The 12192-nt window shown below is 50.1% G+C and overlaps 1 long non-coding RNA gene across 9 annotated transcripts in view; it reads left to right on the top strand.

The window, feature by feature from the left end:
* The window catches only part of LOC129048279 (uncharacterized), a 52660-nt gene that overhangs the window by 14688 nt on the left and 25780 nt on the right, over nt 1-12192 (top strand). For 3 of the 9 annotated variants that reach the window (XR_008510496.2, XR_010141553.1, XR_010141554.1), the window contains exon 1: nt 2902-2967. The exons of 4 other annotated variants lie outside the window; for them this stretch is intronic. This is a non-coding gene — a long non-coding RNA (uncharacterized LOC129048279). Of the gene's footprint in view, nt 1-2901; nt 3014-5977; nt 6416-12192 lie in introns of those variants that run through there. 2 more of the 9 variants (XR_010141558.1, XR_010141555.1) reach the window with 2 other exon arrangements.

The raw sequence follows: 12192 nt of genomic DNA, 5'->3' as shown, positions 1-12192 counted from the left end.
GGGAACAGAGTTTGGGACAGTTTTTGGCCCCACCCGTGTGCACAGGATGGGCACACAGTAGAAAGGAAATGCTGGAGAAATACACACCTTCAGAACGGGATGACTTGGGCCATCAGACATGCCCTGAATTCTTAGTCATCCTTCAGGTCACAGGGCAGACATCCTCCCAAGTCAGGCATCCTCCTCTGACCACATGTCCAGTGTCTGTTGGTTTGCAGGCTGGAGCTCTGTTAGTCCTGCTCTCTGCCCTATCCTAGTGCCCAGGACAGAGCCTGGTACACAGAAGTCACTCAATCAATGCTTGTGAAATGGGAGAACATCTTGAGAAGTGGCCCACACCCAGACAAAGGGAGGATACTGCACACAGACAGGCCTCTCGTCTTCCTCACATGTGCTGGGCCAATGGCATGTGGTGAGAAGAGGCCGTAAAGTGAGCCTGCCGGGGCCTCAGGGTGGCAAGGGACAGAGACTTGCTTAGGCTGCCACAAGGGACAAAGTTTATCTGAGGATATCAAGGTAAACCTTGTTCAGGATTCCACCTGAACAAGCCAAATAACAGCAGCTATCATTTACTGGGATCACGGACTGTGCACCAGGCACCAGCTAAGCATTTTCTACACACTAGTTTACCATTGCAAAGAATACAAAGGAGCGGGTTTTAATGCTCGCCATCTAACCCCCTTCCTGGTGGCCCTCTGGGACACCAGCCCATCCTTATTATGTCAAGTCCTTGGGAGAAGGGCAATTCCAGGTATTCATTGTCAGATACTAAGCGGGGGCAGATCTTTCCTCTTCCCACCCTAGGGACACTCAGGAGGTGAGCCGGTATCAGACACCCTCCCAGGACTTTGGATACCCAGGAGGTGAAACTGGGATGGACGGAAGTGGGTAGAGGTGATATCACAGCATTGGTAGGAGCCTTTGTGTGTTGGGGTTCCAGCAGGAAACATGTGACACACTCCTAGGGGCTATTGGAGGAGCATTCAATGAGGACAGTGAATTAGTGTATGAGCAGGGCTAAGGAAAACCATCAAGGGTGATACGGTACCCTGAGGCTAACAGTGGGAGCTCTCACCACCCCAACCTGAGGGGCAAAGTGAAGGCGTGGCCACACCTCCGTAGAGAGAAGCTGTAGGAGCGGCCGCACAGTGGAAGCTATGGCCTTGGTAGAGGGGCCCATCCAAGGAGCTCTTGCCCTTCCTTCTGTGTCCCGCCACTCTCCATCCTCCTAGGACACTTCCTAGGTAGTGGGTGGTGGCAGTGAATGCACACTGTCTGGCACAAGGTCATTGCTAGTTTGCTGGTTTCTGTTTCTTACATTTTCTTGGAAATCTGTTGATCATCCAAATTTCCCTGTAGGCTTTTAGGAGATCCTGTTTTGCTTAAGTTAGCTAGAGGTGCTTTCTGTTGCTTACAACCACAAACTCTACAAGGCATTATATTAGTCCATTCTTGCATTGCTATAAGGAAGTACCTGAGATTGGGTAATTTATAAAGAAAAGAGGTGTAATTGGCACATGGTTCTGCAGGCTGTCCAGGAAGCGTAGCAGCTTCTGCTTCTGGGGAGGCCTCAGGAAGCTTTCCAATCATGGTGGGAGGCAAAAGGGGAGTAAGGTGTCTCACATGGTGAGAGCAGGAGCAAGACAGAGTGAGGGAGAAGGTGCTACACACTTTTAAACAACCAGATCTTATGAGAACTCATGTCAACACCAAGAAGGATGGTGCTAAACCATTCATGAGAAATTGCCTCCATGATCGCATCACCTCCCACCAGGCCCTACCTCCAGCATTGGGGATTACATTTGGACATGAGATTTGGGTGGGGACACAGATCCAAACCATACCAGGCATCCTGGTAGTATTATTCCCTTTAACAAGGAAACTGAGGCTCCCAGAAGTTTTAGTGTTGTCAGATCATATAGGCTGGCAGTGGCCTGCATGAGTCAGGTTGTGAAGGCTGCTCTGGCTGTGCTTAAAGCTCTTAGCATAAAGCAGTTGGGCACATGGGGGTCTAGAAGGCTGTTGGTCCCAGGCAGTGGAGGGCCTGGGTCACCTTTTTGTCAGAGGCGTTTAAACCAGAGCAACTCCATCTTGAATAGGGCCTGGGTAAAATAAGGCTAAAACCTGCTGGGCTTCATTCCCAGTAAGTTAGCATTCTAAGTCACAGGTTGAGAAAGGGGGTCGACATAAGATACAGGTCATAAAGATCTTGCTGATAAAACAGGTTGGAGTAAAGAAGCCGGCTAAATCCTACCAAAACCAAGATGGCGACAAGAATGATCTCAAGTCGTCCTCACTGGTACACTCCCACCAGCACCATGACATTTTCCAAATGCCATGGCAACGTCAGGAAGTTACCCTACATGGTCTAAGAAGGGGAGAAACCCTCAGTTCCAGGAATTGCCCACTCCTTTCCCTGAAAACTCATGAATAATCCACCCTTTGTTTAGCATATAATCAAGAAATAACCATAAAAATGAGTAACCAGTAGCCCTGAGGGCTTATGGAGTAGCCATTCTTTTATTCATTTACTTTCCTAATAAATTTGCTTTTAGTTTACTGTATGGACCCGCCCAGAATTCTTTCTTGTGGGAGATCCAAGAACCCTCTCTTGGGGTCTGGATCAGGCCTCTTTCTGGTAACACCTTCAGCAAGAGTTTAAGAATTACAGCTCAGCCACATCCACCTTGTGTTTGCTTCTCTGCGTCTGGCTGACCACTTTTCTTCCTGTCGCTAACTGACTGTTCAACCACTTGTGGCCCTGGAGCAGCTGGCAGGCAGAGTCATGCCATACCAAATAGGGCCTCGCTCATGGAACAGGCCAGAGCAGGGCTGGGTGGGGAAGGTGACTTGGCAGTTGAGTTTGAATAAACAGGTCACAATGGTGTTGGGTGGGACTAAAGCTGCTGCAAACTAGACTGAAGGTGGAGGCAGAGCTAACAGGAGTCGGGAGGAAGGAGGCTGCAGGTGGGCCCAAACCAGTCCCATCTTGAGGGAAGGCCTGAGGCTGAGGGTGAGGAGCCCCCACACACCTGCCTTTCTCCCCTCCAGCTCAGACAGGAAGCCTCAGCCTGAAAGCTGTGATTTCCTCCCAGGGAGCCTCCCCAACCTCATACACAGCCCCTAACCTCCCCACCTGGCCCTGACACCCCCATCAATCACTCGGCAAAAATCCCTGGCTTTCTTGCATAAGTATTAGGTGCTTTGTCAGAAATTACCTAAGTTATAATCCAATTACACCATAATTACATTGGGATGGCTTCGTAACTACGGCATTAATGAACTTTGATGGCTCTCATAAATTACTCAGGGGATTGATACAGTGGGAAGAGGGCGGGTGGAGTCCAGTGGGTGGGAAGGTGGGGCTGAGGAACCATTAGTCGTCCCGGAGTCAGGAGGCCCCTGGAGAGTGATGGGGGAGGGGAGAAGGGTCCTTTCCTCCCTCCACCGACGCCCAAGCACAGTGTCAGGGCTGGATGTGAACTTCAAGGTCAATTACCCCAAACTTGCCTCCTCTGTCTGGTGCTTGAGCCCTTACCCTGGCAGTGTAGAAACTCTAGTATAAAAAGCCACTGCCCCTTAAAGGGCACGCAGTGTAGAAAGAAGCTTGGACTTCGGAGCTTTGCTTTCTCTGAACTTCAGCCTTGCTGCTTGGAAATGGGCAGGAGCAGTCTCCTCACATGATGTCGTGTGGCCTAAGTGTTCAGTGGACGCACACCTCTAGCCCAGCTCCAGCCAATAGAAATAGGATGTGGGCCTCAGATGTAAGGCACATGCATAGTGTTATATTGTCCAGGGGCCCCATTAAAGAAGTGAAAAGAAACAAACAGGTAAAATTAATTTCTAATAATACATACATTTAATCTAATATATCTAATATATTATTTCAAAATATATTTAATGTAAAAAAGCATTAATGAGATATTTCTCATTCTCTTCTTATTCTAAGCCTTTGAGACCTGGTGTGTCACTAAGCACCTTGCAGTCAGGCACCCAGGGACCACATGAGGCTGGGGACAGGCAGATGAGTGTGTGCTTGGCATAAGCTTGACACTCATTACCTGCCTGTCCCCTGTCCTCACTGCTGAAGCCTATGGCCTGTCTGCCTATGGTCGAGTCTCTTCTCCAGGACAATCTTTCACACTGTGGCTGGGGTGGAGGGTGCAGGCAGTAAGTGCTACCTGAATCTCCACTTGCTCAAGCAAAACAGTCCTGGATCCTCAAAGTCTTGTTGGTTGAGCACATCCAAACCATCACCAAGTACGGTCTTTAAAACACAGCCTGGATGCAATCTCCATTCCACCTCCGCCTCCACTACTGTGATCCAGGCCACCCCATTTCTCCCTGCACGACCGGGGGAGCCCCTGACTGGCCTCTGGGCTTCCCACCTTCCCCCTCCTACGCACTGCTCACCCTGCATCAACAAGAGCATCAGTGGGATGGCGCCATGGCCTCCCGTCAAGAAGAGACCGTGGCAGGGGTTTGGATGCAGGTGGCTGAGCTGGGCAGTGATCCTGGGAGGTATCATGGAAGTATCTGGAGTGTGAGAAGGGGAAGGAGGAGGAGCTGATGGAAGAGTGTGTTATTGAAGATGCCGCCATGAGCTGGGGGGCTTGCTTCTGCCAGGTCTCTCAAGAAACATGCAGAAGGCCTCCAGGGTTGCCCCTGAAGCAGCATGGGCACTGGAGCGTTTATCCATGGGCTTGGTCCTGTGTTTGAGGGTGGCTGTGCAGGAGCTTATTCCTCTGCATTTGGGGACTAAGCTCCCGTGCATGTGCAGGGGCTCCCCAGGTGTCAGAGAAAGCCCTGAGGCTGAACACGCCCTGAGGATGTGCAGGTGTCCCGAGGATGGACCCCGTCAGCATGAGGCCTACCAGGATGCAGCTGAGATAGCAAGGCCAGGGTGCCGGGTGTCTGCCACACCTTTTCTAAATGTTTCCTTCAGAGGCTTTCTGTTGACCTTAGAATGAAATTTAACCTCTTAAGGCAGCCTTTGAGGCTCTGCCCAATCAGGCCTCTAAATACCTTCTCTCCTCACTCCTCACCACTGTCCCCACACCCCTGCCCTTTAGCCTTCTGTCAGATTCCAGAAAATTCCAAGCTTTTTCCTGCCTCCAGGCCTCTGCAGTTGTAGTTCCTTCTGTCTGGAATGCTTTCCGCAGCCTCTTCTCTCTGGCTCCTCCTCTCTGTATTTCCCTCCCAATATCACCTCCCGAGAGATGACATTTCCCCGGACCTTCCTACTTCCAGCTGCTGTGCCACCCCTCGCACGCTAGCCACACTCTTTTCCACCATTCTTCTTCAATTACTTCACAGTTCTCAGGAATTCCAGAAGTAACCTTTTCCCGGGGTTTTAAAGCTCTGCATCACCAGGCCCTATCTCCCACGAAGGCATGGTACTGGTTCCTGTTGTTCAGAGGTGTCCCTAGCACCTGGAGCTGGGCCCGGCACCCAGAATGAGCTCAGGAAGTACTGCCTACTCGAGTGACGTCAGTAGGCCTTCTCCTGGCCGCTCCACCTTGGGTGCCTTTTGGGTAGTCTGTGTGCCTCTCAGGCAGAGGGGAGTCTGGTCCTGGGCCTGAGAGGTGGAGAGTGGGTCTGTCCCCTCCTTGTTCTGGGCACCGTGCCTCTATTTATGCAGCCTGAGGTCCCGCTGGAGTTTCAGCTGCACATCATCATGATGACTGGCAGGCACTGGGCTTGGCCGTTACTGCCTCCTACCCTGGGCCTGGGTCTGGGGTTGCAGTGATTGAGGGTATCAAGGAGGGGCAGGAGATGGAGAGATGAGTGCACCCCACAGATTGGGTGGGGCAATCAGAGACAAGGGGCAGTTTCCTGAGAGCCAGCTGTGTGTGTGAGGCAGGAATTTCAGGAGTCCTTGGAACTTAGGAGATGGAGGGTGGGGTTCATGGAGCCACTCCCCTCTGGAATCCAGAGGTCAGACCCCTTCTCAGCCTCTGCTCCCACTTCCATGAGAACAGCCTCTGCCTTCCCTCCATGGCCTAGTTGAAGGTTGAGCTTGGCACCCCTTTGACTTACCCGAAAGAATCCCTTGTCCAAGGGTGTCTGTGAGCTCCATGGACTTCCCTGGAAATGTAATGGAGGTGACAGCAGTCACCTCCTTAGACCCACCAGGAAGATGATCATGAGAGAGACAGACAAGGCCCAGTGTGGGTTGGTGCATACCGCAGCTGGGTCTTTCCCTCACAGCTGGTGGGGTGTGAACTTGCACAGCAACTTTAGAAAAACTGTCCTGCAAGCTGCACATACACAGACCATGAGCCAGGCCTTCCACTCCTGAGCACGCACCAGCAGCAGCGTGTACATGTGTTCAACAAAAGAACGTTCAGAGCAGCAGCACTATGCATAATTGTCAAAAATGGGAATGACCCACATTCTCTTCCAGGTAGAATAGGTAAGTAAACCGTGAGCTACTCAGCCAGTGGAATACTCTATGGGATGAGGATAAAAAAGCTATAGCTACAGCGCAGCAACATGGCTGAATCTCACAGAGAAAACGCTGAGAGAAAGAAGCCAGACACGAAGTAACACACCTGTATGATTCTGTTTCTGCGACGTTAGAGGCAGGCAAAGACAATCCCTGCGGCGGTTGCTTTGTGGGGAGATAGTTTCCTGGGAGAGGCATGCAAATCCCGCAGTGTCCTGTGTCTGACCTGGAAGTTTGCTCTGCACGTCTTCACTTTGCCACGATCCATTGAACGGTGGCAGTGTGATTGTGTGCTTTGTCTTTGTGTGTTATCCTTCAATAGGACATTTAAAAGAAAACCCCCATGAGCTTTGTCTTCCCTAGCTGAAGTTCCTCCTCTGTCTTGGCACCACTGGGTTCGATGGTCTGGTTTTTTTGTTTGTTTGTTTGTTTGTTTTCCGAGACAGAGTCTCGCTCTGTCACCCAGGCTAGAGTGCAGTGGCGTGATCTCGGCTCACTGCAAGCTCTGCCTCCTGGGTTCATGCCATTCTCCTGCCTCAGCCTCCCAAATAGCTGGGACTAGAGGCGCCCGCCACCACGTCCAGCTAATTTTTTTGTATTTTTAGTAGAGATGGGGTTTCACCATGTTAGCCAGGATGGTCTCGATCTCCTGACCTCATGATCTGCCCACCTCGGCCTCCCAAAGTGCTGGGATTACAGGCGTGAGCCACTGCGGCCGGACGATGGTCTGTTTTTATCTCCTCTGTCTCCACCAAGTGTCAGACTCTCAAGCTTCCTCTTCACAAGCCTGCCCCTGGCCCTCCACATCCCCCCAGGATCTGCCATTTCCTGCCCACTAATTATGTAGAGCATTTTAGATTTGACGAGGCTCCTGCTCCCAAATAACAAACTCAGACCCAGCAACAGGCACAGCGCACCAAAGGGCACTGTGAATAGGACCCAGGCTCTGTGAGAAGGCAGCTCAGGGACCATATTTTGTGATATTAACATGTTCCTCAGAGTCTCATTCCTCAACCCAAGAGGCAGACCAACATATTATTTCTCCAAATAAATACAGCGTGGTCCCCAAGAGGAATTCCCGGGGTGACTGTTGAGAAAGTAAAAGTGCCTCCTTCTCCTTTGTCTTGTTTTACAGAAAGGCAGACAGAGGATTGGGGAGGGAGGGCGGTGGGCATGGCACTGGCCGAGATGGGACCAGAGCCAGGATCCCTGCTCTGAGCATCTAGCGCTGCCTCCTCTCTAGTGCCTGGGTCCAGGGCGGGCGGTGGTCGGGTTGTGGCTGGATGCTGTTTCCTTTCTCGGGGTTTGCATCCCTGGCAGGAGGTCTGTTGGAAAGGAAATGCCCAAGCACCCACACCCGGGCTCATTTGTTTGAGGAGATGAGCCTGCAGGCACACATTGTACATCTCAGACAGTGTGGACACTTGGGCAGACAGGAGAGCTGGGGGAAGGGCACCCTGCCAGACACTGGGCACCCCAGATGCCATTAATTCAGGCCTCTACACCCTGGAGAGTTCCTGCAGCTAAACATGTTTTACATCAAACTGCAGTCTCCTCCCTCACGATCCTACAGCAAAGTGGGAGCTCCTGGGCCTCACTGGTCCAGGGCTGGAAAGAAATAGTGGGGAGAGGAAATGAAATGAGGCAGCACACATGTTAGCCCTGGGATTAAGATGGGACCTCCTTCTCGGTCTCTTGTCACAGATTGCTAAATATTGTGGGCCTTCGGTAGTGGCGTGTGGCTAAATATTTAGCAGCCTGATCTCCAGGAGGTGGAGGGAAGCCCTGCTTTGTCATGTGTGCCGATTTCTGTGGTGTAAATGCTCCCACCACGGCCAGTTTCCAGCTACCAGCCATCAACTGGTTCTCGAAATTTCTGAAGTTTCAACAACCAGCTCTCTTGCACAGGTGTAACCTGGCTCCAGCAGCAAGTCCTGGGGAGGGGACTGGGCAGGTTTTGGAATTTGTCTGCAAGGCCATAGTAAAACATACAATAGAGATTCCAACATATTCTCTTAGACCAAGATGTATAGCGTGCCCCTGTGCGTCTCCCAAGGCTCTTCCGCTAACTTTGCCTACAGTATGAAGGAGTTGCAAGTAGGGTTGAACTAAACACATGGAATATTCTTTTCTTTTTCTTTCTTTCTTTTTCTTTTTTTTTTTGTTTTTCAAGACAGAGTCTCACTCTGTTGCCCAGGCTGGAGTGCAGTGGCACGATCTCAGCTTACTGCAGCTTCTGCCTCCCAGGTTCAAGCAAATCCCAAGTAGCTGCGATCATAGGCATGCGCCACCACGCACGGCTAATTTTTGTATTTTTTTAGTAGAGACAAGGTTTTGCCATGTTTGTCAAGCTGGTCTTGAACTCAGGCGGCTCAAGTGATCCACCCGCCTCGGCCTCCCAAAGTGCTGGGATACCGGTGTGAGCCACAGTGCCCGGCTGCATGGAATATGCTTGTTCAGAAAAAGTACCAGCAGAATTAGAGAGCACACTAGTTATCATTATTTCAAAAGTGCCTCTTTCAGATATTAAATTAAGACTGACTTTTTAAAAACATCCAATACTATTTTAACCCCTTCCAAAACAGAATGTATCACAGTTGGCCAGCGCAAAGTATTTCCATGATTATCTCATTGGATTCCCCAACACAGAGTGTGACTAGTCCCACTTCACAGGTAATCTAGCGAGACTGTGCACTTTATCATCCAAACCGGAACAGTTTTGAGGCTGTCAGGCAGTACTTGTTATGCTAGGGCAACAGGAGTAAGCAGGCTCCTTCCCAGCCTCCATAGGTGAGGAGCACAGGCCCTGGAGAGGTTCGCTGACTTGCTCAGGACCCCACAGCTGCAAGCAGGACTGAGTGCTCTTCTGGGCTCCACAAGGAAGCAGTGTCCTCAGGCTGACTAAGGGTAGGTGTGCGTGTTCCCCTGGATCTACAGACTCCTCTGGAGTCACAGGGGTTGCAGACACTTTTCCCTCAGTGGTATCCAGCTCTTTGGAGCCTTTCCTGAGAGCCAGTTCTGAAGGGTGAAGGCCTAGAGTGCCCATGGTAAGGATGGGAACAACGGGGTGTGGTGGCATAGGGAGGGGAAGGCAGTCTCCACCCGCTCACCATTCTCTCTCTTTGTTGAGAGGCTCCGTCCACAGACTCTGGCACCCGTACAGGGTAGCCTGACTTTGGAAAGCTTGCTGGGCACGGCAAGGTTGTGGCGGGAGAGGGCAGGGAGAGGCTGCTGGTATGTTTCCTTTCCTCTCTCTCCAACCCCATAGACCCTACATTACTACACCTGGCCTGGCTATCTGATTTGCAACAGGGGAAGTTGCTCCAGGAAGCGACATCTCTCAAGCCATTATTTGCCTCCCACTTTGTGCTGGGTGGAGAAGGGGAAAAAATCCTTACTGTGGCCAGGAATGGACCACACCTGTCAGGCCACCCTCTATCCTTCCATTACTGGAACTCAGTCCTCATCCTGGAGGATCACATCAGCCAGGTGCCTCAGCACCTCCTCCAGGAAGCCTTCCCAGAATCCTTCTTCCAAAGAAGAAGAAAGCCTTCTGCCCCACAGTCTCAATGCCTTTGTTGTGCCTAGTTACTGGGCTGGGGTGTGTAAATGCCTCTCTGTCCTGCTAGAGGGTGAACTTCTTATAGGCAGTCCCTCTACCTTGTCTAGTTTTCTCTCCTCCCAGAGCCCTGTGCAGAGGAGGCACTCAGCAAATAGGCAGGCGGTAGACCAGCAGGGTGAGCAAGACTAGGACTTGGTGTGGCATACACCTGGGAGATTCCACCTTTAATAATCGTTCATTTATTGAATACTTACTATCTGCTAGACGCAGTCTTAAGACATGACACATATGCCCGGCTTTCATCACTATGCAATATATTCATATAACAAAAGTGCTCTTGTATCCCCTAAATCTGTTTTCTTTTTAAAAAGACATCACACATATTAATTCAATTAACTCTAACAACAACCCTAGGGCAGAAGGTACTGTTATTTTTCCCACTTGTCAGATGGACAAACTGAGGTTCAGGAGGGTTAGGCACTTTCCTCACCTCACACAGCGTGGGGAGAACACAGTGCAAGGGTGTGGGATGCAGAGGAAGAGTGCTTGTGTCTATAGCTTGGCTCTACCACCTAGGGCAATTAACCTCTCTGTGCCTCAGTTTCCTTGTGAGTCAAATGGGACTACTAATAATTTATTTCCCATTCCCAGGAGGAAGGCCTCCTTCTCCTAGGGTTTGTGGGAGGATCAAAGGGGATAATGGATGTGGATGCTCTCTGTAAATCGCAGGATGTTGTACAAATGTCAGGCATTAATACTTGTTGACTCGAATACTCTCTCTCACAGCCCCTCTGGTCTTCAGAAGACATGGTTCTTCCAAAAACCAATCCCCTGGGATAAAAACTGGCATTTCCTAATCCCTTCCAAGCACAGAGGCAATTTGATGTCCACAAAAGACTTCTTGGGAGAATTCGATGACCTGATTAAAAGGAAGTTGTGGGGCAGGTGTCTATCTTGCGAAAAACATTGACCAGGGCCCTGTCTTCAGCAAGGTTGTCCCAGAGGGGATTTTCCCCCTCTTCTTCTTTGGAAAAAAAATTTAAGAATTACTAAATAATGAAAAGATTAGGAAAAGCAGACTGGCACAAACATGAAAATTAAAATATCCTATAATATCCCATTACCCAGAGAGAATTGTTCTGAGTTCTGGGTGAAGTTTCTGGGTTGTTATGATACTAGATAGAGCCAAGCACCCAGAAATTCCCAGATCACAGCTCCCCTTCCCCAACCCTGTGCAGAATTCTGATCGAGGAACTTGTATACAAGAAACAGTGGCCAGATGAGATTCCAATTGCTACTCTATGAGTAGATTTATGAATGAATGTGGAACCCTGGTAAGGGATGGGATGGAGAACATGGCCCAGGCCTGAAGCCTTTGAGGGGCTTTCTACCCCTTTCCCACAAAATCAAAGCAGCAGCCTCTTTGGGGCAGGACCAACCTGCCTTCTGTAGCCTGGGACGGAGTGGAGGAAGTGCTCCACTAGTGGCTGTTCAGTGCAGTGACCTTGCGCCCTAGTGAAGGTGGCCCCCAAATATCCTAGGCTTGGACCACTCTCAAACTCCTCCTCACTTATGAGGTGGAGGAGAGGAGAGGATGGGAAGAGGGGCCAAAGTGTAGAGACAGGTGGGAGTCCCCTCCACCAATAACTCTGGCTCACACTTTATAGACAGCCATCCAAACTTTAGTTTAATTATCTTTTGACAAAAATAGATTTCTATATCATTTGTAATTAATTTTATTTTCACTGGTTAATACATGCATGTGATAAATAAGTCTAACGGTACAAAAGAGAACAGAATGGAAAATGAATTCCCCTCCCATCCCTGTCTCTCCACCCCTCATTTGCCTCTGAAGGGACCCCCACTATTAGCAGTTTTTTGAGTCTTTCTAAAGATGGTCTAAAGACATGATGGTGTGTATGCGTCATTCTTCGTGGCTCAAGGTATTCCATTGTGTGGAGGCACCTGGAATCATTTGACTAAAGCTTTATCACTGGGCAACCAGGCACTTCTTAAGAACACTTGATTAATATTTAGATACACATCCTTGAGGCACTTCTTCAGATTAATACTTAGGAGTAGGATCACTGGGTTGCAGACTATGCCTGTGTTAAAGAGTCTCGGGTTTGACAGTCCAATCGCCCCCACCTGGAGAAGGATGTGCCACTTCTCACTCATACCT

The sequence above is a fragment of the Pongo abelii genome, chromosome 8 (assembly GCF_028885655.2).
Source record: "Pongo abelii isolate AG06213 chromosome 8, NHGRI_mPonAbe1-v2.0_pri, whole genome shotgun sequence".
Taxonomy (NCBI): Eukaryota; Metazoa; Chordata; class Mammalia; order Primates; family Hominidae; genus Pongo; species Pongo abelii.
The sequence above is the reverse complement of the archived record's forward strand: the minus strand, read 5'-3'. Positions and strand labels throughout refer to the sequence as shown.